The sequence below is a fragment of the Epinephelus lanceolatus genome, chromosome 2 (assembly GCF_041903045.1).
Source record: "Epinephelus lanceolatus isolate andai-2023 chromosome 2, ASM4190304v1, whole genome shotgun sequence".
Taxonomy (NCBI): Eukaryota; Metazoa; Chordata; class Actinopteri; order Perciformes; family Serranidae; genus Epinephelus; species Epinephelus lanceolatus.
In genome coordinates, this window is record NC_135735.1 from 13394780 (window position 1) to 13421064 (window position 26285).

The 26285-nt window shown below is 40.7% G+C and overlaps 1 long non-coding RNA gene across 1 annotated transcript in view; it reads left to right on the plus strand.

Moving 5' to 3' along the window:
• LOC117259933 (uncharacterized) overlaps nucleotides 1–26285 on the plus strand; it is a 183451-nt gene that overhangs the window by 41937 nt on the left and 115229 nt on the right. The window contains exon 3 of the long non-coding RNA XR_004501885.2: nucleotides 22648–22821. This is a non-coding gene — a long non-coding RNA (uncharacterized LOC117259933). The remainder of the gene's footprint in view (nucleotides 1–22647; nucleotides 22822–26285) is intronic.

Genomic DNA, 26285 nt, shown 5'->3' on the forward strand with positions numbered 1-26285 from the left:
CAGCAGGCAGTTTTTTCAGTAAAAAAGCCTCAAAGTCTCTGTGTGCTATTTGCACAGCATCAAATGGCAGCAACTAACTTGTGTACTTAGCTAATTTGCCCCAGGATCTGCTGGATACCAGAAAAGAGAAAGAAGAGAGAATATTCCACTTCATTAGATGGCAAAAACACATCTTCATGTAAATGCTAATGCTGCTCTGTGTCAGCTGGATGTACAACTGATGCTAACCTTAACTAAAGGTTGTTGTGCTGCTCCCAAGTAGCAAGAAATAAAGTCATTTTTTATTGTAAGTATCTTTGCGCTGCTTCTGAATATAAAGCTAAAGCATGAGTAAATGTTGAACAACTTGATAAGCCAATGTTATGTTATTGTTTCTTAAGTTTTCATAAGTTGGTAGTGGTGTCTCTCTACCTTCTAAATGTAGCTCAATGGATGCAGTCTATATGTGTTAGTCTGTATGTTTATTAAAGAAACAGAGAATGGCTCATGGAATTCTTAATGCTGGTTAAAACACACAAACAAAGCCACTCCAACCACAGACACCTTTGATAAAGGAAGGCCTAAAAGTTAGACGTCCATTACTGTGGTGGTGAACTGGTGATTTGACAAGTCCAGGCAGCAGCACTTGTTACCTGCAGATACCATTTTCCTGCAGGTGTAAGCGAGAGAGAGAGACAAAGGCAGAGGCAATAAAGCCAGGTAGAGTTAGTCCGGTGAAATGTGCCGGCTCTTGCCTAGCTAATTATGTTGTTTAGCTACTGCAGCTCTATGTTCAGTCCTGTCATGTCAGAACCACTGTAACCACAGGTTACACAAAGCAGGGAAGGCCCCTCTTCTTGCTGTCACAACCCACCTCTTCCTGCCCTGTTGATCCTCCTTTTCAACGCCCAGCAGGAACAAACTACAGGGGGCTTTTCATTTTTGGGTACTTATGTTGTCTGAGCTGTGCAACAACAGCACACTTCATATTTACAGAGTGGAGACTTTGTAGCATTGTGAATATGAGGTATTGCAGCAACAGCAAAATCAGATTATTATGATTACATTATTATGTAATTTGCACTGGCCATCCTCATTGAAATTTGTTTAAACTTAAGTTTTGTGTTTTAATTTTGCATTTGTCACTTCAGAGTTGCAGTGCATCATCTGTAAGAATAAGTAAATGCAGTGTGTCAGTGTGGTGAAGATACTCTTATAGTAGGTCTATTGATCATAGGATGTGATTGCAGAACCAGGAAAGTAAACCAAAAAGTACATTTATCAAGTTTTTTTTTTAAATGTAAGTGATAAGTTGCCTTTAATTTGTAAGTAAATGATCCACTGTAGTGCTGAATGTGTTGTTCACAGTCTCCATCTGTTGTTGTGTAGCGTAGGACTCATAAAGATGACCTAAGAGAGCTTTAAAAAGTAAGTTTGATCATTTGATAGTTATGCTTCAAGCTAAGCTAAAGTGAGTCAGACTTTAAACTCAGTATTTTTATTTAACACAACTTTAAGTCAGGTTCTGAAATGCTTCTTGTTGTGGTTACATTTTAGGTAATATCATTACACAACATTACTTCTGTTTTGAAGTAGTCATGGAGATAACCCTGATGAAAGACATATTTTGTAATCCTTGAACAAACTGGTCACCTCCCATTTTGGTGTGTGAATTCTTCCACCTGTCCTGTCTTCACCAACCAGATAAAACTGCCTTCAGGTACTCGAGCCCAGACTTGCTTCCAGGGTTGGGTATTGACATCCAGCTGGATAAAAATCCAAGACATTTTAATCCATATTTGTAAAGTTAGCACAAGTCATACGTAACTGCCAAACCAAGAATTTCGTCAGTAGAAATTGCCTTTCATTACCAGGCCGACAAAACTAGAATGACTCGAGGCTAAATTAATCTCAAAGGACAACAAAGTTTTAACAAACATCTTTTTTTTTTTTTTTAAACAAACTGCCTAAACAACCTCAGTATTTTTGCTGAAAAAGTATTCATTCAAGTGATTCACCACCCTTTTCCCTTGGAGTAATGACTAATGAGATCTTAGTTTTCTGAAACTCCATCACACCTGGCGTTAACATGCATCCTTGATGATCATATGGTGTCTAAATAGAGCATAAACGCATCAGAATTGGGTGCAAATAGTCCCATGATACACAGTGTACTACCCTGACTCTTTTTATAGGACAAATATTTTACAAGGATTAGTTTAGGAGAAAAAGTAATGTTTTAAAAGTGTTGTTTGTCTTTGTAACTGGCAGCAGTTCAGTTGTCATTGTGACAACTGAAGGTATCTAAGTAAGGTAATAAATAAATGGAATATTTGAGTTTTGACCTGTTGTGGTGAGAATTTCTCACTGTTTTCTGTCCAGTACAGGGATACACCTACTGTGATATTCTGGGCTGATACCAATGTTTAGATGTTGTTTGTTTTGTTTCTATTGTTATTTATTCCCCATTTTGTGCCAGGAAACAAAGAAATCGTAATTTAAAAAAATGACTAAACTTTTTGAAAGTCATACAGCCCTTCATCGCATTGTCTTTGAATGAATTCAGTCATACAGATTTATGAGACAACCTTAATATAACCTTCTTTCACATGAAAAATATCTTTAGATAGATAAGATATGGGCCTCTAGTTTCGCAGACTGGGCGAGGCGGAGGCGCAGTGCACCTGTGCTTCGTCAACTGGGTGTGGCCAGGCGGATTTTGCAAGTTTGGCACACCGTGCGTGCTGGCGCAGCTACTCCTCTTTCCCTCCTTCGTCCCTCCTACCTGCGCAAGTCGGAAAGAGGGAGGAGAGAAGGCATGGAGTGTGTTTTACACACATCACACCAATGAAATGAGCCCCTCTCCTCGCCCTTAAATGCGCTGCGCGAAGGCGTAATGAGAGTTTACTCACTTCGCCATGGCAGAAGAGAGCAGCAGCGTCAGACGGCCAAACTCCTCCCAGGAGGAAACTGATGTTTTGGTCTGGGAGGTCCAAGCTCGCAGTGTCCGAATATACGGAACTGCGAGCAGACCTCCAGGGGCTGATGATGCAAAGGTAGCCTGGGAGGAGGTCACCACAATCGTAAATCAGTGTTGCGTTTCTCTCGTGTGCGCGCTCTCTCTCTTTCTCTCACTCTCGCAGTCTCAGTCTGTTTCTTTTCTTTTGACTTTTCTAAGATGACAGTTGCTGAATATATATACTCCCTATCTGATGCTGTGGCTGTTTGTGATTGCCTGAGAGGGATGTGAACTCATTAGTTTGCAGCTGTGTTAATCAAATCAGGTTGGGTTTCCATTACGCGTGCCAAACGTGCCAAATGGTGCCAATCCTTTGATGTGATGGGACAGTCGATATAGAGATACATTTATCGGCTGATTGCAGATGGTTGCATTGAACAGTGGTTTTGTGGCTATTTATTGCATTGTTAATGTGCCTGACATTCTGGAAACCTGCCTGTGAGGTTTAGGTGACGTGTGCGCACTGTCCGCCGGTCAGCCAAACTTCCACTTACACCGGCTGCGCTCCACTTGCGCTGACAGTAGACCTGGTTTCAGCTGGCGAGCTTTTAGCGCACCTTCGGCAAAGCCTTTTGGCACAAAATTGTCACTGCGCCAAGCTGGATCTGTCAACACCTCCCCCTGCTGCGCCGCCACACCCATCTCAGCACACCTCGGTCTGCCAAACTACCAAACTGAGCGTGCCTTGGGTTGCGCTGCTTGAAACTAGCTCTGCGCGGGGTTCGTCACCCTGCGCCACCCTGCGCTGCGCCGGGAAACTAGAACCAAGATCTTTGTTGTCTCCCTTAGGAGAAATTTGTTTTGGACATGCGAGAGACCGTCCACCGTCACACAGCCACCACATATACAGACAACATACAGTACAGGCCAAAAGTTTGGACACACCTTCTCATTCAATGCGTTTTCTTTATTTTCATGACTATTTACATTGTAGATTCTCACTGAAGGCATCAAAACTATGAATGAACACATGTGGAGTTATGTACTTAACAAAAAAAGGTGAAATAACTGAAAACATGTTTTATATTCTAGTTTCTTCAAAATAGCCACCCTTTGCTCTGATTACTGCTTTGCACACTCTTGGCATTCTCTCCATGAGCTTCAAGAGGTAGTCACCTGAAATGGTTTCCACTTCACAGGTGTGCCTTATCAGGGTTAATTAGTGGAATTTCTTGCTTTATCAATGGGGTTGGGACCATCAGTTGTGTTGTGCAGAAGTCAGGTTAATACACAGCCGACAGCCCTATTGGACAACTGTTAAAATTCATATTATGGCAAGAACCAATCAGCTAACTAAAGAAAAACGAGTGGCCATCATTACTTTAAGAAATGAAGGTCAGTCAGTCCGGAAAATTGCAAAAACTTTAAATGTGTCCCCAAGTGGAGTCGCAAAAACCATCAAGCGCTACAACGAAACTGGCACACATGAGGACCGACCCAGGAAAGGAAGACCAAGAGTCACCTCTGCTTCTGAGGATAAGTTCATCCGAGTCACCAGCCTCAGAAATCGCAAGTTAACAGCAGCTCAGATCAGAGACCAGATGAATGCCACACAGAGTTCTAGCAGCAGACCCATCTCTAGAACAACTGTTAAGAGGAGACTGCGCCAATCAGGCCTTCATGGTCAAATAGCTGCTAGGAAACCACTGCTAAGGAGAGGCAACAAGCAGAAGAGATTTGTTTGGGCCAAGAAACACAAGGAATGGACATTAGACCAGTGGAAATCTGTGCTTTGGTCTGATGAGTCCAAATTTGAGATCTTTGGTTCCAACCGCCGTGTCTTTGTGAGACGCAGAAAAGGTGAACGGATGGATTCCACATGCCTGGTTCCCACTGTGAAGCATGGAGGAGGAGGTGTGATGGTGTGGGGGTGTTTTGCTGGTGACACTGTTGGGGATTTATTCAAAATTGAAGGCACACTGAACCAGCATGGCTACCACAGCATCCTGCAGCGACATGCCATCCCATCCGGTTTGCGTTTAGTTGGACGATCATTTATTTTTCAACAGGACAATGACCCCAAACACACGTCCAGGCTGTGTAAGGGCTATTTGACCAAGAAGGAGAGTGATGGAGTGCTGCGGCAGATGACCTGGCCTCCACAGTCACCGGACCTGAACCCAATCGAGATGGTTTGGGGTGAGCTGGACCGCAGAGTGAAGGCAAAGGGGCCAACAAGTGCTAAACACCTCTGGGAACTCCTTCAAGACTGTTGGAAAACCATTTCAGGTGACTACCTCTTGAAGCTCATGGAGAGAATGCCAAGAGTGTGCAAAGCAGTAATCAGAGCAAAGGGTGGCTATTTTGAAGAAACTAGAATATAAAACATGTTTTCAGTTATTTCACCTTTTTTTGTTAAGTACATAACTCCACATGTGTTCATTCATAGTTTTGATGCCTTCAGTGAGAATCTACAATGTAAATAGTCATGAAAATAAAGAAATCGCATTGAATGAGAAGGTGTGTCCAAACTTTTGGCCTGTACTGTATAATTACAAAAATATATATCTCCCACCCCACCCCCACCCCAACATCCCCAAGTATTGCACATTGCCCTTAAAAAGTTGACCTTCATTTCCTGTTATTAAGTAGCTTGATTGACAGTGGGATAAATGAAAATTTGTACCTGTTCAACTTATAGTTGGGTACCTGTACCTTCTGCCTGAAGGCATTCGTTTAAAAAACTGTTTCAAAAGGCATTTTACTATATATGATATGTCATAGTTGCTTCTCCAATATCTATTTTATATTGCTGTGAACACATCAACAAATTTCTCCCTCAAACAATTGTATTCAAGTGTCTCACCAAAAACTAAATTTTACAAGGTTACATTTAAACACATCACCTTTACCTCCGCCAGATACTCATTTCTACTGAACAGAACTTAAATGTATCATAATGTAAGGCCGCTTTCAGACCTAGAGTTGTCTTGCTTTGGTCTGAATGAGGCTGTTACAAAGTTGTATAATTGCCTAGAGTTGGTTCGTGTTCTCACGGCAGCATTTACAAGCTGACCAGAGAAAATGCCTTGCGCGAGAAAGCTGCTCCTGATTGGTCAGAATTACTATGCAGGAAAAATCCAGGAACTAAACAAAATGTGGAAGAAGAGTTCATTTGCAAGATAAATGTGACACTTTCTAATGTCACAATGGAGGGACAACTACACAGGTTGATTTTAGCGCTGCTCATCGTGGATTATATTGCTGTCATTGTTCATTTTAGTCAAACCATACAGTTTGAAAACGAGGCGCGGCTCCAACTAGAAAACAATGTAATATGCTCATGTTTAACCCAAACAATGTGTCATGTGACTGCAGTTGGTTCAGATCGAGGTCAGAACATGTTCTCACCACAAATGAACTGTACCAGAGTCCATCTGTAACCGGACAGAGACCACTTCTTCAAGAAGGTCTTTGTCTGGTTGTCTGGTTTTGGTGCGCACCTGAGTGTGATTGCTATGTTCACACCTGCCCAAATGAACCACTCTTAGGGGGCAAATAAACTTGAGTTCGATTCAAACGAACCAAACAGGGCAGGTGTGAAAACACCCTTACTCAATGCAGCCTCCATTAGCTGTTAGCAGCTAATGTTAACTAGCTCTCCTCCTACTTATTTCAACACAGACTTGTTGTTTACAATGTGGCATTATCAGGGAAACAATAAGGTGTGTCCCTTTATGTGTCAATAGGGAGTTTACTGCGTCCTTTTCATCTCAAAGACTTTCGCGGAAAGATCTCTGTTTGTCCCAACCAAATTTTCTGTTGACCACGAGTCAAAAGGCCGCTGTTAGCTTGGGGCACTGCTTTTTAGCCTGCACAAAACTAATGTGACAAAACAGAAAAACATCAGCCACTACCATCATTGAATGTAATCGTATTTGCAGTTAGGCTGATGGCAATCAACAAGTTGAGTATCAGCTGATGTAAATGTTCGACTGATAAATCAGTGCTTCCCTAATCCTGTAGAAAATAAAAATGTTGCACCAAATGTAATATTTGTTTCCAAACAGCCTGCCCCCAGACTCCAGTTAGCTAGCTTTCCCAAAGGAGCATTACTCTATGAGCATTGCTCACATGTGACAGATACACAATCGTCATTCCTCTGCTGCCCCCACCCTGAACCAGCACCAAACATGGTACAGAGACATCTGGAATGTTTCTCATTGTTGTCAAATGAATAAATGAGTGGTTGCCTTTGGGTAACCGCCTCACGCACACAGATAATCATCAGTAGTCTTTCCCTTCCTCTCATGTTTTGTTTTCTATGATTAAACAAGGTTTGTTTTGCCACTTGTAGGCGGATGATACAAAAATAGTGGCTGCCTTTATCAGATGGCTGATTACTTGACCCTGACAGAAGCAGAACACACACTTTTTCACAGGATCGTCACGGCAGGTAAACATACACGTATGAATATGCTGTGTTGATGGTGTTAACACATATGCTGGATAACTTTGTCCTTCTGTCTGGGTGGTTGGATGAAAGAGAGGCATTGTATTCAGCAAGAAATGTCCATCTTAACAAGCCATCAGTGTTGTCGGCATTTAGCAGATGTTCTTTTCTAAAGTGGCTCACAGCTGAGCGAGTCTATTCAAGGACTTTGATGGTGCATGTGGCTGCTGCTGGTCTATCTACTTGTGTTATTTGTCTTAAAGCCAGATACATAACAGTCTTGGAATATAGTTGTGTTGTATTATCAAATTTACCCTAAAAATATATTTATAAGCGAGATAGATCATCTGTCAGGGGCAGAACAGCTGAATTTTCTTGTTTTTCTGGGGTTATAAGTCTCTTGTAGTTTTTAAGTTTTCTGATGTTACACAGTACTGTCCTCACTAGAAAAACAGCATTCATTGTTTTGTTTTGTTTTTTAAAAATATGTAATACAGCTCATGTTTATGTTTACCTCACAAGGACGTCAAGTGGCCATGTATAGTAAAGCCTGATTTATGTTTGGCTGCTCAGCACTTGAGTGATGAGTGTTGCTTAAAAGAAATGGCGTATTTGGACAGACAAAACTCTTGCTTGACACTCTACTTTCATGTTGCACACCTTGTCAAGAGTTTTGTTATGTTGTAGACACCATCATATTTTGTTGTGCAATGTGATTGGGTAGATACAACGAGTTTTGTGTCCTGGCACGAACAACATCAGGCCGCATCCGGTTGACGAGATCATCAAAATGGTTGGCAGACATCTGAAAATACTGGAAGCGCATCTTCCCATCCATGTCCCGTATTTGTTGGATCAAAACATGTTTATTTTGTGGCTAACCCTTTTCTTCTGATCCCTTTGTCTTCTCAGGGAAAGTAACTTTAAAGTTTCTACCTTTTTAATTAACTCTTGATGTAGCACAAATATAGGAAAAAACAAGATCTGTTAAAAGCATACAGTACAGGCCAAAAGTTTGGACACACCTTCTCATTTAATGTGTTTTCTTTATTTTCATGACTATTTACATTGTAGATTCTCACTGAAGGCATCAAAACTATGAATGAACACATGTGGAGTTATGTACTTAACAAAAAAAGGTGAAATAACTGAAAACATGTTTTATATTCTAGTTTCTTCAAAATAGCCACCCTTTGCTCTGATTACTGCTTTGCACACTCTTGGCATTCTCTCCATGAGCTTCAAGAGGTAGTGTCAAGCGCCTTAGTATACATCAAGCTCCTGTCCCAAATTAAGGGGGAAGTAGTATGACACTGTTAATGGTGCCACAAAATCTTGTGACTGCTTTTCATTTCCAGTTTCTTACTGACAGTCAGTGTTGTTTTATTTTTACCATGTTCGCGAGTTTTACTCTTTTAAACCCAAAAATTGTTTATTTTTACTAGTGTAAACACACAATGTTTTCTAACTAAACTTAAAGGCAAGATTTTCAACTTGGACCCTATATGTTTTTGTGTGTTTTTTTGGAAACTGCTGCAGCCACAGCAGTGAAACAAGGTACACATTATCCATACGGACAATTGTGCACCATCAGTTTATGTCCACTAAAGGTGCTTGTTTTTGCCACTGACAGGCTCAGATTGTTACAATAAGTTTTTAACAACATTATGGAAAAGACCCAACAGAGAAATGAAACATATTTTCTTACCTTTCACTGATCTGGTCTCTTTGTTAGTGTGTGTAACCAAGTCATGCTCAAGAAGAAGTCTCATTTTGAAATCTCGCGAGAGGTGATTTGTTGTAGAAAAACAATGGCGGAAACATTAGTGAGAGTTGGAGAGAGGGATGCCAGGAAGAGTGTGTTGTGTAAGAGTACAGAAAGAGTAGCGTAGTGGGATTTCAGAATGAGACTTGGTTACACACAATGACAAACAGACCAGTGTAAGTTAAGAAAAAACATTTCATTTATCTGTAGGGTCTTTTCCGAAATGATTTCAGTCAATTCTAATAACAATTTGAGCATATCAGTTTAAAAAAGAAGCACTTTTAATGGACGTACACTGACGGTGCACAGTTGCCTCTAGGGGGTTACATTGCAGCCTGTTTCGCTGCAGTTGCTGCAGCTGCGTCTCTAAATACTAAACCAAAATTGTCGTCTCCATTCATTACAGAGACACAAAAAAATGGAAAGATAATGGCAATAATTTAGTTGCATTCATGCTTCTGTGGCAAATATACCATTATAACATGATAGGAGCTTCAGTATCCAAACACACAGCTCATTACATCTTTACTGTACAGTATTTGTCTGTGTGAGACTCAGCCATACACTGTGCTGTTTCTGCATGCTTGAGAGCATGCTACCTGCACAGACATGTTTGTGTGCACTTTCCCTAACCCTTTATAGACAAGAGCACCTTTATTGATGTTTTGAGGGCATGCACTAATGTGGGCGCACTCAGACAACAGCCTGAAAATCTTTCAGAGATCATGCATTCAGGGAAACAAAGAACAAAGAGGCCACAATGGAATTTTAAAACAGGGAGATGCGGTGAACAAGCAGCCATTTATTATGAAATGGTAAAGGATGGGAAATATCTTTTCCTGAAAAAGTATAAACCCTATATATTGCTCCTATACCACATAATGCATTATTTCTATTAAACAGCTTGGTCGTGTATCTACATCAAAATGCCATGAAAATGAGAAACAAAAAAACAAATCCCTGTAAGCCTCATGTTGAAACAGTTATTCAAACAGCAACAAAAAGCAGCAATAGCTGCTCAACCTGTCTGATCTGGAGTAAATGAAGACATCCTGCTGTTGACTAGTGTCACATGGGTTATTTAAAGTTCAGAGGTATCGTATCTCCACTGCCTTCAAAACCATCAGTGAAAATAACCCTGAGACAGAGACAATGACTACCTGCCAAACATGAGGAAGAAAGTGTATACTACCCCCTCTGTCTCTGTCCTAATGTTACATCACTACTGTAGGCATGCATTTACACATGCAGTCTACACACTACATTTACAGTGATGAACTTTATTACATTTTTTATGTTGTTGGGTAATAATGTCTACAGATACTATTGCAGTATTTTTACGCTATATTTTGAAGTATCCTCAAAACTACTGTAGACTACCAAAAGACTACTCTCTGCCTGAAGTCACAGGCACACGTAACAATGTCCTGCCCACAGCCCCCATTGATGTTATTTTGCATGACGGATGCTTCATATAATAACATAACAATATACTATTTATGGTGTTATGTCATCGTGTCATTTCTGTCTCTACATGGTCACGCGTTAACAATTCTCCTCTGCTCTCTGTATTGCGCACGGCGGAGTTCCGCCTCACACACAGGTGAGCACGCTAGAGCGGCTCGGGACGCATTTTCCTGACCAAACCTGACCCCGAGCCAGGTGAAGTTTGTCAGCTGACAAAGTTATTGTTATGGACAGTGTGTAGCCTAAATAACCGTTACGCACAGACAAACAGCTGCTCGCACAGCAGCGCAGCACGGCACTCATGCTGAGCTTGTGTTGCGTTCAGGCGTTGTCACGTAAATAACAACTTCCAACACTTAAATAGGTCATAGCACAAAACAGCAGCGTGTCAAGTGGCTTTTTACTTTTATTATATTCAATACAATTGTATGTTCCTAAATCTTGAGACACCTCATATGTAAGCTAGACAGACATGTCACCTGCTCATTACTGTGCACACATGTATTGTATGTACTTAGTCCTAAAGAGCCTTTCTGGTGCCAGTAGATACATAGAAACATCCCAGCAAGCTGTGCTTTGCAAGCATACAAAAAAGTTTCATGCATGTGAAAATTATTTTTCATGCATGTGCTTCACCTCCGCTGCTACAACTCCATCCTAGGGGAAACACTGCTGTGTGCGTTTTGTGTAAGTAGTGTTGAAGTACAGTAGAGCAGGGCAGAGAGATGGAAGCAAAATATATTAAACCGGGTGTTAATATAGCAGAACTGGAGAGAGGGGTGAAAAATAAATAGAGGTGGGCATGGCTCAAGTAGGGCGCAAAATTATAGACGGAGAATGATTGACAAATTTTTCACTTTAAGCCCTGACACTGTCATTTTTGTGTAGGAATTAAGCTACAATACATGACATATGTTGTTTTAATTAATAAATACAGTGTGAATAAAGATTACATAACATAAAAATAACTGCAGTCTTTGTTAATTGATAGCTGCTTAAATTAAACAGTTTTTTTAGGGCAAGTAAAAACTGACTTCGGGCAAGTAGATCTCTGACCAACTTGCCCGACTGGGCAAGTGAAAAAAAACTTTAGCGTTGAACCCTGCTTTATGTTTTTTCTTTTTGTGTCTGTGAGAGGCAGACCGCCATTAAACAAGAGCAAGAGAACAGAAATGCAGAAGCAGGTCTCATGCAGGTGGATTAAAAAGTGATGTGACAGTTTATACTTGATGTTCATGATACAGGCCTAGATATTTTATACATCCCACAAGCAACAAACCGATATACATCGATTATAATTGATCTATCGGCCATCCCTGGTTACAATGGTTAAATAGCAATAGAAATCCAGCATGGACTGATATGTAATGCTTAGTTGATTAAAATTAAAAATTCAATTAAGTTACATGGTCACATTAGAGGAGTGCAGGAGTAGAGGAATTAAGCATACAGTATCCAGGGAGCCATTTCTTTCATTTCTTGCTTTCTCCTCCGAAAATCAAAGTAATTAAAAGACTAAATACACGTAAAAATTATTGTTGGCAGTTAGTCATTTGCCTTACCAACATGTCAAGCCTCTCCTTTTTCTGCAGGCTTCAGCTGCCCTGACTTATTGGGCAGACTTATTGGACCGTTAGTGGCCAGTCAGTAGTCATTAATTACAAGGCCAACTGAGCTGACACTTGCTGATTGGACTGAGAAGCCCTTGTAAAGGAGACGGCTACAAATTTCCCTGATAGCTCAGACATTCATTACTTAGCAGAATATACTACCAGAAATGCAGTGATCAGAACAGTGGATGTGGGAGGGTGGAGAAGAGAGGTGTTCTTTGTCACCCGTGTAGTAACACACTGTGTATATATATGTTAATACATTTGTTATCATATTATATATGAACTTGTAAACAGATAAATAATGTGCACTAGTGCTTGACAATTAAATACTATTTGTTTGTTATCACTTAGAATTTCTCATATTGCGAGATATTGTGGTTCACCATCTCCATTATTGAATTTTATAGAAAAATATTAAAAATGGGCTCAATGGGATTAACAGAGGTTTATCCCTGATTCTCTGTGGTGGTGTGCTGGTGGTTTTTAAATTGATTTTTATATTCTGTATCCCTTATGTGCCACATTTCTCTGTTAAATGCTTCTGTGATCAGAGGCGGAGATGTGGGCTTAATAGAGGTTTGATATTCACTCATATTGTATGTAGATGCTGTTTCTTCTATTGACATTCCTCACTACAGTATGTTACTTTGTTCAGGTATTGGGTACAATTGATTACTATGCCCGAGTGTGATTGCCTCTCTCTTCACTCCCCGGCCACTCAGCTTTCACATTCGTAATGTTGCTCTGTACCTGAGAACAATTGTGTTCTCATCTACGTGACATTTTTGTTGTGCTACAGTGTAAAAAAAGGTGCCATACATAGACAGACACTGGTGGGACCAGTAAAGCAGTGACGTGAAGATCTGCTCATGGCCAGAGGAGGAGCCCCTGCTGTGGGGTGCCGTGCTCTCTGCCTCCCGCTGGAGCTGCGACTGCAGGTCAGAGGCAGAAGCCGGATCTGGGTCTGACTGCAGCAGCCTATGCTGCCGTCTAATATAAAGGCATCAGTATTAAATTGAGACTGTTTCGTAACTGCTTAAAAACTCCTTGTCGTCCTGTTAAATAGCACTGGTCCATTGGTGGACTGGTGGACAGCTGGTGTTTATACTTGGTGTGCACCATACCAGAGTATACATGAACCGTACCTGAGACCACCTTTTCAAGCAGATAATGTGTCACAGTAAGGGGCCGTTCAGATGTAGCGTCTTTTGCGCGCATAAATCCATTAGTTTCAATGTAGACGCGCGCCAAGCGCGCTCACAATCCAAAGCAACGCTGTTTTTTCGTGCGCGTCCGCGGTGCCCAGAGATGGAAAAATCTCAACTTTTTCGAATGCAGCAAGTGCACTGCATGTCATGTGATAAGAAGTAACCAATCAGCTCCACGGACGGGCTTCTTCCTTTCCGTCCAACGGACTTCACAACATCCGGTGGTGTGAAAGGCAGCAAGTTATGGAGGAGCGACTGATCATTCTTGTCCAGGGATACCCAGAGTTATATGACCTGTCTTCGTTGTACTACTTTGACTCCAACAGAAGGAATAATGCCTGGAGAATTATCAGCTTGGAGCTTGGGATCACTCGTGAGCATGATGATACGCTATTTTTATGGCTAACGGTTGTGCCCTGTGAGTGACAGGCAGTTTTGGTTGCTTAGTAACGGCAGGCGCGACAGTAGTGCAACCTCCGAAGCGCCTTGGATAAAAGGATGGAAACGGCACAGCTGGCGTTTTCCACGCGCTTTTAGACGCTACATCTGAACGGGGCCTAAGGTGATCTGTGCACGGCTACAGTACACAGTGTCCAACCTGACCAAATGAACTGGACCTTGGGGTCAAGTGTACTCGGATCCGGGCCTGAGCCCCTGATGTGAAAGCCACCTAATTGTCTGTATCTACAGTCTACCAGACTGTTCATGGAGATTAAAGAAAACAACACTTTGACTGTAAAAAGCTCAGCCCTGAATTCATGAAGCTACACCTGAGAGCCTGCACAGTTGACCATTTTTGGTAGGGTTGAGTTAAAGTCAGACATGTTGTCATCCATGACTGGTTTATTTATAAAAGTGAATGCCCCCAAATACATTGAAATCAGTGCTGTAGTATCTAGGTGTGTTGAGGGTTAGTGTAAAGTGTTTTTTTTTTGCAATGGAAATGCAATCACATCAACATCAAGCACATGCACAAAAAACATGCAAATGTATGGTACATGTTAATGAGGCTGGTCGCCCTGAGTTTTCTCCCGTTGTTTATTCAGTTCACGTGCTTTAAGCATATGGAACATCACATTCACATCCCAAACTCTAAATATTATTATAAAGATACACCTTTTTCACTGTCTCATATTTTCATCTGATGTACTCACATTTGCACTATTGCATATTGGCGATGTTTACTATGGCCAGTGGAGATATTCAACAGTGTGACCACTGCAATCCCTAATTTAATTTTTTAAAAATGCTTTGGTGATGAGAGAAAGCCTTAGTAGTGTGTACCATTTATACTGGGAAGTCAGAATTTCCAAGTTCCCTGTTTGAAATTTGAACTGGATCACCCCCTGAAGTCAGATTTCCAACTCGTAAAGTCGAGGGAACCTCACCAACCCAGACCTCAAAATCTGATGAGGTTTCTTGCATTTCAACGTTTGCAAAATCTGTAGCAATATTGTTTATTTGCACTTCTGTTTTTCACACAGTCCTGTCCAACTTATATCTGTGGACATGTTGGTACAGTGTTTGTATGTGCAAAGTACAGTGTAATGCATTCTCATCAACTGATATTGCTAATAGTGGCTAACGTTGCTTGAGCTAGTGTTGCTAACAACATCTTGGTTATCTGACTTTGTTGTACTGGAGTGCGATCAACTCATGTGTGAATTTAGTCGTGCATGTTTAAATCACAAACATACTGCATATAAAATAAAGTGACCCCAATGGCGATCAATAAATAAGACAGACTAAATATGAGTCAACATATAATGTAAAATGCAGCAGTGACCCGGTTTTGTTGTGGGTTGAGTGTCAGTGGTAAATTTGAAGTTGCATAAGTATAAATAAAGTAACGAATTCCTTAACAAAAGCAATATTATTGAAATGTACAGAAAAATTATCATTCATGATTATTCATAAAAAAATGAAATCATGAAATCATGCTGCAGTCTGTAGATTTTATGATTTTGATGTAATCCCTTCCCTTTTTCACCCTGTATCGAATCCCTTCCTCTGGCCTAAAGCTCCCCTCCCCAAGCTCATCACAGCTTGTCACATCATTTTGGGGTCACTTCATTCGGAGGCCAGCAGCAGGAGACATCCACAGGTTCTAAAAACAGATGTGACAGGCCTATTAAAATGAGTGATCTCTACTGCCCTGCTCTCCTCTGCTGCTGTAGCCAGAACGGGTACTAAGCTGTCTTCCCTAGGGCACGGACAGGAGCAGCAGGGCGCAAAAGGCCTGGAAGATAAGGTGACAGTGGCACATAGCTGGCATTGTGGCAGCTCCCAGAATTATCTCCTGATGAGCTTTTCAGTTTTGGGGAGGGCAGTGGAACCTGAGCTCTCATGCCTGAAGGCTGCGAGGCGAACAGTGAGAGATAAACATAGTCTGGAGAGAGTGGATGCACATATCCATATGAACACTAAGACTGGATGATGTTGTTTTAGCACAGCAACATCTGAACAAATATGCACGTTTTTTTTCTGAATAATTTTGACCATAAACAAATATTATAAAGACTTGGATAAACTGCAATATATCCATAAATAATCAGAGGAAACTCAAAGCCTGGTGCAAACACACAACCACCAAATGGCACAAAAGCATTCATTTTGCATTAGCTGTGTGTAAAGGCAATCGGCTTGTCCCCTTTTTGTATCTACAGCAGCCTATATGGGGTCATTGTCTTCTCTCCCACTGACAGTATTAGAACACTGTAGGTTTAAGTCAGAGCACTAACTCATCTGCAGCCTCTGGAATAAAGATTATCCTCTATAAAAAAAAAACAACAACCTGTAGACAGAGGGCGTTTAGTAAGTGCATAATATGCCACAGTGTCTTAATGATGTAGGTTTTAGGGATGCACCGGTTGTTAAATTCTAGGCCAATACCAGTACAGTTTTTTTGCTTTTGTTACCTCTGCCAAGGAGGTTATGTTTTTGCTGGCTTTGGTCTGTTTGTTTGTTTGTCTGCAAAATAACTCAAAAAGTTCAGAATGGATTTTGATGAAATTTTCAGGAAAGGTTGATAATGGGACAAGGAACAGATGATAAAATTTTGGTGGTGATCAGTTGAAGCGAAGTGGATAAAATAATAAAATGGCGGGAAATCCGAGCTGCTTGGCGGAGGTCTGCGCTCTCTGAGTGCTTTTCTAATTTATTTTGTTTTTTGTTGTTATTTACTCTCCCTTTTGTGCCAGGGAAACAAAGCAATCCTTACTAAACAAACAGACGTGTTTTAAAGTGATTTAGCCCTTCATTACACCTTTAAATGAACACAAATTCAGTCATACACATTATGAAACAATCTTTAATATAATATTTTTTTCTTGCTGTGAAAACATCAACACAATTTTCTCACATTTAAACTTGTCATGATAACACTGTGATCTTCACCTAACACTAATTTTTACTGAATAGAGCTTGAACACATCATCATGTAACTTATGCAGCCTCCATTAGCTGCTAGCTCCGGCTACTGGCTGCTGACAGCTAATGTTAACTCATTTTATTTAGCCTTCATTTAAACAGGTTTGTCTCTTTGAGATCAAATATCGTTTTACAAGGGAGACTTGGTCAAGAATAGCAGCAATGCAGAGTTTCAACAACCACGCTCATAGATTTGAGTAACATAAAATGATCAGATAAAACAGTTGCATACAAACAACAGATTTCACCATGGTTTTAAAGTCAGTCAGCGTCACCATGTCTTGAAGCTTAAGATCATCCTGCAGATTGTTCATGCTGCAGTGTGGAAAAACTAGATGTTTTTTTTCCCATTTTAGTTCTGGCTTTTGGTACAGCAAGATGCAAAAAGTCCTGTAAACAGAGGTTGTAATTTCCATATTTCATATTCAAAAGAGAAGATAAGTTGGTAGGAATTCGACCAACAATAGCTTTGTAAATAAAAACATACCAGTGACTGAGGCAGCATGTACATGAAGCAGGCCAAACTAGCTTAGTAACTCTAACTAGCCTTAATGAGCTAGCTCTCTTGCTGTCAATTGCAAATCTGATTTGTTGTTCTCAGTGCAGCGTTATCATTGAAACAATAGGTTGCCTTGATGAGTCAATAGTCAGTTTGCTGCGTCCTTTCATCCCAAAGGTGCCCCACGTAAGATCTCTGTCTATCCTGAGCATGTTTTCTGTTGTCCCCGGGACAACAGGAAGATGTTAGTCTCGAGCTCTCCTTTTTAGCCTGCGCAAAATTGATGTGATACAACAGAAAAATATCATCTTATTTGGTGATAGGCCAATGGCAGTCAATGAATATCTGTCAAGATTGATGTGCGATTAATTGGTGCATCCCTAGTAGGTATAATTATACTTATAATATAACTGTTTTTCTGTTGTTCCAAAATTTTTCATCCCCAAGCTGTGTTTTTGTTTTTTTTAAAAATGACACGCTTTAACATCATTCAACTTTAACAATGGTTTCAAGGGTAATGAGGTAATGAGATGATGCACTGTACAACTTACAGACAAGGTAAAGCATCTATATGCCGATAGAAAAATATTCTTGATTCATTTTTTTAGTTTAATAAAATGCCAGTACATTGCCTGTGTTAGTAGATAATATCTGAAACAAAACCACATTTACATTGTGCTGTACTCACATCCAGACTTGACATATAGTATATCAGAACTCCATAATGACTATAGACACAAACGTGGATCAACATAAAGGGAAAGAGTAAAATCTGGAGAAAAGCAATTTATATTCCTTTGAAGAGCGACACTGTAGGGGCTTCCATGTATCCGACCTCTGTCAAATCTCTTATAAAAACAAATCAAAGTGTTTCTAACATTCCTCTTCAACACCTTGGTTCATGTTTGAATTGTAAATTTGTTGGCACCAGGTGAAGCGGGAGCTGCTGTTCCAGAATTACCTATTCTGTTGGAAGGGCTGCCAGAATGTGTGAGAGGGTCTTCCTCTGAGGGCCGCAGCTCTGAGCTGCTGTCTCCTGCAATCCACCCTGATCAATGGCTCGCTGTGTGATGAGCCAACTCCCTCACTGACCGAGGGGCAGAGGAAGCTCGCTGAAAAGCATAGCATTTTTTTTTCCTCAGCTACATTAATATGAGATGAAAGTAACTAGTTTTATATGTCACAATTTCTCATTTGTAGAGGAACTCTCTCACACTGTCTAACTTGCAAAAATAATGATTTTAATGCTGCAATGTTTCGGTAACTAGCCCTTTCAAGTTGTGCTCTGCTTGTCCCTTTCCTGCGCATCTGTTTGGAAATAGATGTGTGAAGTATTCCTTTATTGTGAGTTACATTTCTCTTTTGTCATTTTTGAGGAGCCTCTTTTTATGTGTTTAAATGTAGTTTATAGTCATGGGCATTGTACATGAGCACCTGCGTCAAAGGGTTTTTAAAACTATTCCTGCATGAGCAACAGTTTAGTCAAAGCGCACATGGCTGCCAAAATAATGAATTTATCCTTTATATTTAATAGGGTATATAATGTCAAAACTCTGAAAGATTATAAGAAATTATCCCGTAGGGACAAAGAATATTGATTCTAAGGGCGCTTTCACACCTGCCCTGTTTGGTTCCGTTCAATCTAACTCAAGTTCGTTTGCCCCCTAAGTGCGGTTTGTTTCGGCAGGTGTGAACATAGCAATCACACTCAGGTGTGCAGCAAAACATGGTGAGAACGTGTTCCAACCTGGATCTGAACCAACTGCAGTCACATGACACATTGTTGGGGTTAAACATGAGCATGTTACAGTCCTGGAGGATTATTAATGTGCACCTCCTCCTGTGCTGCCTTAATATGCACATTCAGCACATCCAATGCATCAAAACATTGTTTTCTAGTTGGAGCCGCGCCTCGTTTTCAAACTGTATGGTTTGACTAAAATGAACAATGACAGCAATATAGTCCACGATGAGCAGCGCTAAAATCAACTTGCGTAGTTGTCCCTCCATTGTGACATTAGAAAGTGTCACATTTATCTTGCAAGTGTACTCTTCTTCAACATTTTGTTTACTTCCTGGATTTTTCCCTCATGGGAATTCTGACAAATCAAGAGCAGCTTTCTCGTGCAAGGCATTTGATCTGGTGCACTTGTAAATGCTGCCGTGAGAACACGAACTAACTCTAGTCAATTATACAACTTTGTAACAAAACTAGTCCCTGACTCGGACCAAAGCAAGACAACTCGAGGTCTTAAAGCACCCTAAATTTCATGGTAATGGACCAAAATGTTGGGCAGATGGACAAAACAACAAACTCATGCCGTCCTTACACTCCGCCACCATCAAAGAAAAACAAAATAAAAGCAAACAAAGAATACACATGTAATATGAACAAATGGTCCTGCAGATAGATGACCCGTGCAGTTTCTCTGCAAAGGGACAAAAAGGAGACGATGAGGGAGGACAAGTGCACGAGACGAAGGCTTGTCTCAGTGGGGCAGTGGAGGGAGCAACGGAGGTGATGGAAGCTAAACTAGCATGAAACTGCCTTCCGTCACGGATTACCAAGGCAGTGCTTTTCATTACCTGCCTTTCATAACAAGATATTTATGGCAACAGGAGGTGTTGGAGAGGCATGAGACACATGCAGCCCATTTGCCTCCCAGATCCAATACTGGTGCTTGCGTGTGTGTGTGTGTGTGTGTGTGTGTGTGTGTGTGTGTGTGTGTGTGAGTAAATGGTGCAGAAAGAAAGTGAATTGTGTAGGGAAATGGCTGCTGTGATATGCTATATTATTGTCTATTTCACAGTTGTATGAGTTTGCTGACTGGATTGTTTGAGGGTGTTTTTAACAGGGCCATGTCTATGTTGAAGAATGCAGGCAACATCATTTGAAGGTGTAGCTCGTGACAGGTTTTAACACTCATGTGACCTGCAGGTAATCTTGATCATCTACACCTACATGTATGCATGTCATATCTGTGATGATTCTCTGTCATCCAGGTCATAGTCTGTCTGTAATGCAACTGGACTGGCTTTCTGATGTTGGAGATTTCAGCCAAGTTTGTAATACAATACAAGCAGTCCACGTATCTGACCTTGACATGACTACTGTCTTAATCCATGACAGATAAAAAACAGGTTTATAAAGAACACACCATGCACAAACACTAGCGATGGTATCTCTCTCACTCGGACAATCCGATCTGAAGATCTACGTATACAGTCCACGATCCAAAACAAAAACCATGCAGATAAATTATTAGTGATACACTGTGACTTAAAGCCGATTTGATGCAGTGCGACTCAACTGAGATTAGGATTTGATCTTTTTTTTCCTTTGAATAATGAAAGTGTAACTGAAATAAATCAATTTCCCTCATTTTTACTTTAAATGCTGCATTAGAAATGCTCCAGAAAATGATGTCTGCCACAACAATAGTAAACACAGGCTTTAGTACACTGGATAATTCTTTGGCCAGCTCCTTAGAAAGATGATTTTTTTAATAAAACACTGCTGAATGGTGACTCTAAATTGGCTGTAGGTATAAATTTGAGTGTGAATAGTTGTCTGTCTCTATGTGTTAGCCCTGAGCAACCTGTCCAGGGTGTATTCTGCCTTTCACCCAGTGTCAGCTGGGATATGCTCCAGCTCCCCCACAACCTCCAACAGGATAAGTGGTCACAGAAAATGAATGAATGAATGAATGAATGAATGAATGAACCGCTGAATGGGTCAGTTTCATCCCTCTAAATGTAGTATTTTCAATAACACTGTGGTTCTTATCTTACATCTAATGCTAAGCAGTGCATAGCACGACTGTCATTGCTAGTTTCAGACTGACATAGTTGTCATTTTCACAGCCAGCACCCATATTGTGTAAGTAGCAAGTGTTCTTGTACCAGTCTGTGCTCCTTTTGGCATGTAGGTCTAAAAATGAGGTGTGGTCAGGTGCATTGTTGACATGTTGCTATATTATGGCAGCAGAAAGCAATTGTGCGATTAACCAGCAAGTCAAAAGTCAGAATGGCAAAGTATTTTCCTGCTATATATAGGGCACATTGTTCAGAAAGGGGCACAGGGGCATGCTGATGGGTTGTAGGTGGGTGAAACAATGCATCATTAATGAGGAAAATATTAATTACATTCTCAGAGCAGAGCTGCTGTCCAGCTCCCCATTAAAAGAGACGCTTTGCATATTTACGCCCAAGGAGCAGGGTAACTTTGATTATTTCAGAAACTAAAAGTTTAGTTCTGTTATCTCTGTCAAGTTTCTAACTATAGTGTTCAGTTTTGCTGCCTAAACATCTCACGATATTTGCTGCATTGACATTACTGCTCTAACTGCATAACTCTCAGAGGTAAACCAGTTTCTGCTTCTCCCGTTTGTCACATCTGCCATGTAAATTGCAATGCACCAGCTGCAGTCGCACCAGGCTTTTGAAAGGGACTGTAAAATGATGCTGATGGTTGAATTCATGTTACACCTACACCTACACAAAACACACCTATGACCAGTTTAAGTTGACACACCCTAAATACACTTTAGACCCTGAGCTATATATATTGTTTAAACAGGGCCCTGTATGTGCCTTTAAGTAAAGCATCACTTAGCTTCAGTAACTGGGAGTTGTTATTATGGGGCCAGTAAGAAGTAACGCTAGCTGCTAATGCTAGCATTACATGCCTTGCATTGACTGCTTGTCTTTGTATTATTCTTTGTAGCTACCTTCTTTGCCACATCTTACTGTACAGTCACATGTTTTGCAGACTGATAAAGCAACCTGAATATTTCAGGCAGTGTCCTTCATTTTAGTCACTTTTTAAGAATGTTGTGGGTGTCTTGATGCAGGTATGTGATCAGTAAATGTTGTGAGCTAGCAAGACGGGGACAGGCCGCACACACAGACACACAGGTACAGGAGTGTATAGAGATGGTTAGACTTCCAGAGATCCTTTTTGACAGACGTATCTTTTTCTCTCCAAATTTTATGCAGAACTTAGTTTGGATCTGTGGTTGTGTATTGATGCCGCTGAATGTGACTTGTCTGATTCTTATTGCTTAATTTTTACACCATAACAAATGCTAAAATGCTAAAGATCCACACTCATCCCCTCCATATATTCTGTCTGATTGTGAGCAGGGGATGTGACCCAGATTGGATGTGTTTAGTTTGGCCAGTGGTCATCTAGGTAAGCCGCACCAGTCAAGATGCCTGACACCTCCAAGATCAAAACAACCATGTCCTCCATTCTCCCTCACCCTTTTCATAGGCCACCAGTCTGTGCATGTGGGCGTGAGCAGTGTTGTGTGTGCACGGACTTCCAATCAGTGGAAGCTGCGGACGGCCCGTTGCCCTGCGCTTGGAGGCAGCCATCTGTCAGCTGATGCTCAGTCGCCACGGCAATCAGAACGCTCTGCGGCGGGTCCAATCTGTTCCACCACAGGTAGAGCTGTGGGAGGGTTGCCATCACTCTCCACACTATCTTTTTATTCCTTCCCTCCAATCCATCCCTTTGTAACATCATCGCTCACTCCTTGCCATCTTTTCTTCTTAACCCCTGTATCATTATCCCCCTGGCTCCTATTTTATCCCTCCTCTGTCCCTTTACAACCACTTTTTGAGCTCAATGACATTCTTTTAATAATATGTAATTGTTTTTCATATGCACAGACAGTTACATGAAGCCTTGATGATAGTCCAGGGCTTGATGCTGACTTTTGATTCCAAGGAGCACATGTGCTCCAATGTTGAAGAGTCTTGGGGGCACAATGAAAATGAATCAGAAAATGTGTTTTTTGCTTATTAAAGGGATACAGGGAGACATTTACAAGCAAAATAACTTGATCTGTTTTAATACAAAGGCTTACAACTGCATTTATTTAATAATTATTACTTATGCAGATTTAATTATTATTAATTTACTGTTCTAAATGTTATGAATAGTATGAACTAAAATAGGTCTTCTTAGTTCTTAAAAGACAAAAAAGGCCGCTTAGTCCAAGGGATGTAAGAAAATCAGTAAACTTTAGCATCAGAATATCATGTTTTGTGATAATGCATCAATTCTCAACAACACAGTCACTTTTTAATCAATGATTTACATGCAAAGATTTATGGCAGTGGTTTTGTTTAAACCTCCTAACTGCTAGATAGCAGTATTTTAATCTGTCTTGACTCTTCCAGCGTAACAACATATCACTAACATAAGCAGAAAAAACACAGGCATATGAAACAGGCAGATTCATGAATGGCACACTACCAATTAAAAACTGAATTTTAAAAATAATCACCATATATCACCCTGCTTACAGTATTGCAATACGTTGTAACCTTTGTATCATGATGCAGTCAAATCGCAGATTCTTGCCAGTACACAGCTCTACTCAGTTTGTTTAAAGGATATCACTGGTCCAGCAGGTTTTGGGATGTTCTCTGCCACTGCAGGTTAAAATTGTATTTCCTGAGTGGTAAAGGACGAACTGGTATCACTGCCAGGGGCCTTTAGTTAACGTAACTTTGAAGCCTTCCTGTCATCTCCTCCATCTCCTCCTCACCATCGACTGTTTCAGTCAAGACTTCTGTAAACTCTCAAGGGCCCTTTGTGCTGACGAGAGGATCACATGATTTTTTTTCAACAGACAACACTGAATCAGTGCAGTAACCGATATTACAGTCATTGTTGTGTCATCAACCTTTTTGTTTATAAAAAAAAGGGGCTGCTTGGGCTGATTCTTGTAATACTGCTTGCTCAAAATGTCATCCTATAGGGTTTAAAAATGGCAAGTGTGAATTAAGGCTGACCACCTAAATGCTCTGAAGCTCAGACAATAACATTTAAACTTAGTGGTAGTTTTATGACTCTGACTCTCTCTCTACTAACATCAGTCAAGAGCAGTTCTGAATTTAAGCACTGCTGTAATTGGGATAGTTTGACCACACAGAACAGGCTTGCAGATTTGCTAGCGAGATGTCAAAAAAGTCAAATTTGGAATTGTTTAAAAATGTGCAAAGATAAGCCCCAAAAAGTCAAGTGCCAGATATGCCAAAGGACAGTAGCATATCACAGATTTACAACAAGCTTGGCAAATCACCTGAAAACTGTAAGTAACAGCCTAGCCATCCTGCAAAGTATTCTTTTTGTCTTACGTTAGCTATTATGGCTAATGTTACTATGATATGTTATTTCAAGTGCATCGACTGGAAACTGTGGCGAAAACAAAGTCCAACCTATGTCCTTGTTTCTTATTACCCTTACACCTACTCTTGAAGCTGTCTAACTGAAGCTTTGATCTTCAAAACCTGATATTCGGGACAGCCCCTGTGTGAACACACCATAACATTTAGGTTGTTCAGACACACACATTTGAATACACTTTACAGTTTGTACATATCTATTTTCACCTGCCAGTGTCATTGAAATTATTTTCATTAATGAAATTTTACTTTTGCATATGACATATATGGTCATCTAATTCAAAGTCCTCAAAATAAAAAATAGACACAATTTATATATAAATATAGATAGATATTTTTATATTCTGCTCTTTTGGAAAAAGTCAGACCGCAGTCCAAAAAAATCCTATTTATATCTTGGAATGACTCAGAAGTTAGAGGTGAAAGCAGAAGAAGCAGTATTGATGTCCTGAGCCACCTGCGCTGCTTCCCCTTCCTGGCAGGGGCTTCACACCACTTGTGTCATAATGATGGCAGTGTGCTAAGTGTGGTGCATCAGTGGACACTCCAACCTGCTAAATGTGCCACGATATACCCAAGCCATGCCAGGCAGGACTCTCCCTCTTCGTGCCTCTGTGCTGGCAAAAGGCCCAGCTGTTAATCTGATCAGAGCCATGCTAATGGCAGAAGGCAGCCCTCCTAACCAGACTGCCAGCCAGGCCAAGAAGCCTGTAGCAGTGGAGGTGACATCCTGAGCTCTACACTCCAGATGAATTATTGAACAGGACCCAGAACAGAGCTTCAGGACACTGATTTGGCTTTGCTGTCTCGTTAAGCCACTGAAATCTGCTTCCTGTCACAATTAGATTATTGTGAGTGTGAGGAATAAATGTATTGATGTGGAAGTGTTGGGAGACATTTTGATTGCCTGGCTATTTTAACTCATCCATAATCATCATTTAAGATGATGATTATGGATGAGTTTCTCTAAGCTGCCCCCATCCCACACCTACTCAGTTGTTTTTCACTGTTTTGCCTAGTTGCTGTGGTTTGATATTCTGTTTTCTGTATTGTGGTGTAACTGCTAAACATAGTGGTGTATGTTTCTCAGTGGCCCTGACCTGTCATTGTTAAATTGCCATGTGGTGTTTTTAGTAGTGCCCAACTTGGCCACCGAATTAGAGTGCATCCAGTGGTGCGTGCCATGGCGTACCTCATTTTAATATCAGCACAGAATTTCTCTGCTCGGATGAGTTTTGGCATTCACTGATTAAAATTATAAGAGCACTCCATGATTTTGGCGAAGGAGTCTGCACAGCTGCCAGGACAAGTCTCTCTGTGGACAGACTTTGTCATGGCATATTTTACTTTGTTTGAAGTTGCTCTTGTTTAGTGCTTTTCATTTTTCCTTCTAGAAATGAACATCTGGAGGAGTAATTGTCTAACTGATATCTCAGTTGTAACAAATTTAATGGGTTTTGTTTACTGAAGTTATCAAGTACAGTATATTAGATAGTAGCCCCGTTTCCACCAAACACTTTGAGTATGGTACCTTTGGAACCAAAAGTTCAAGACCCAAACAGTACTCTTTCAAGACCATCTTTCCAGCAGTGAAATACTTCTTTTAGACAGCCACTCATCATCCTTATCACGAACAAGATACTGAAGAATGAAGTCAGTTTTCAGCCAATCGTAGCACTCAAAATACTCGGCAAACCTGAATTTTGCTGATTT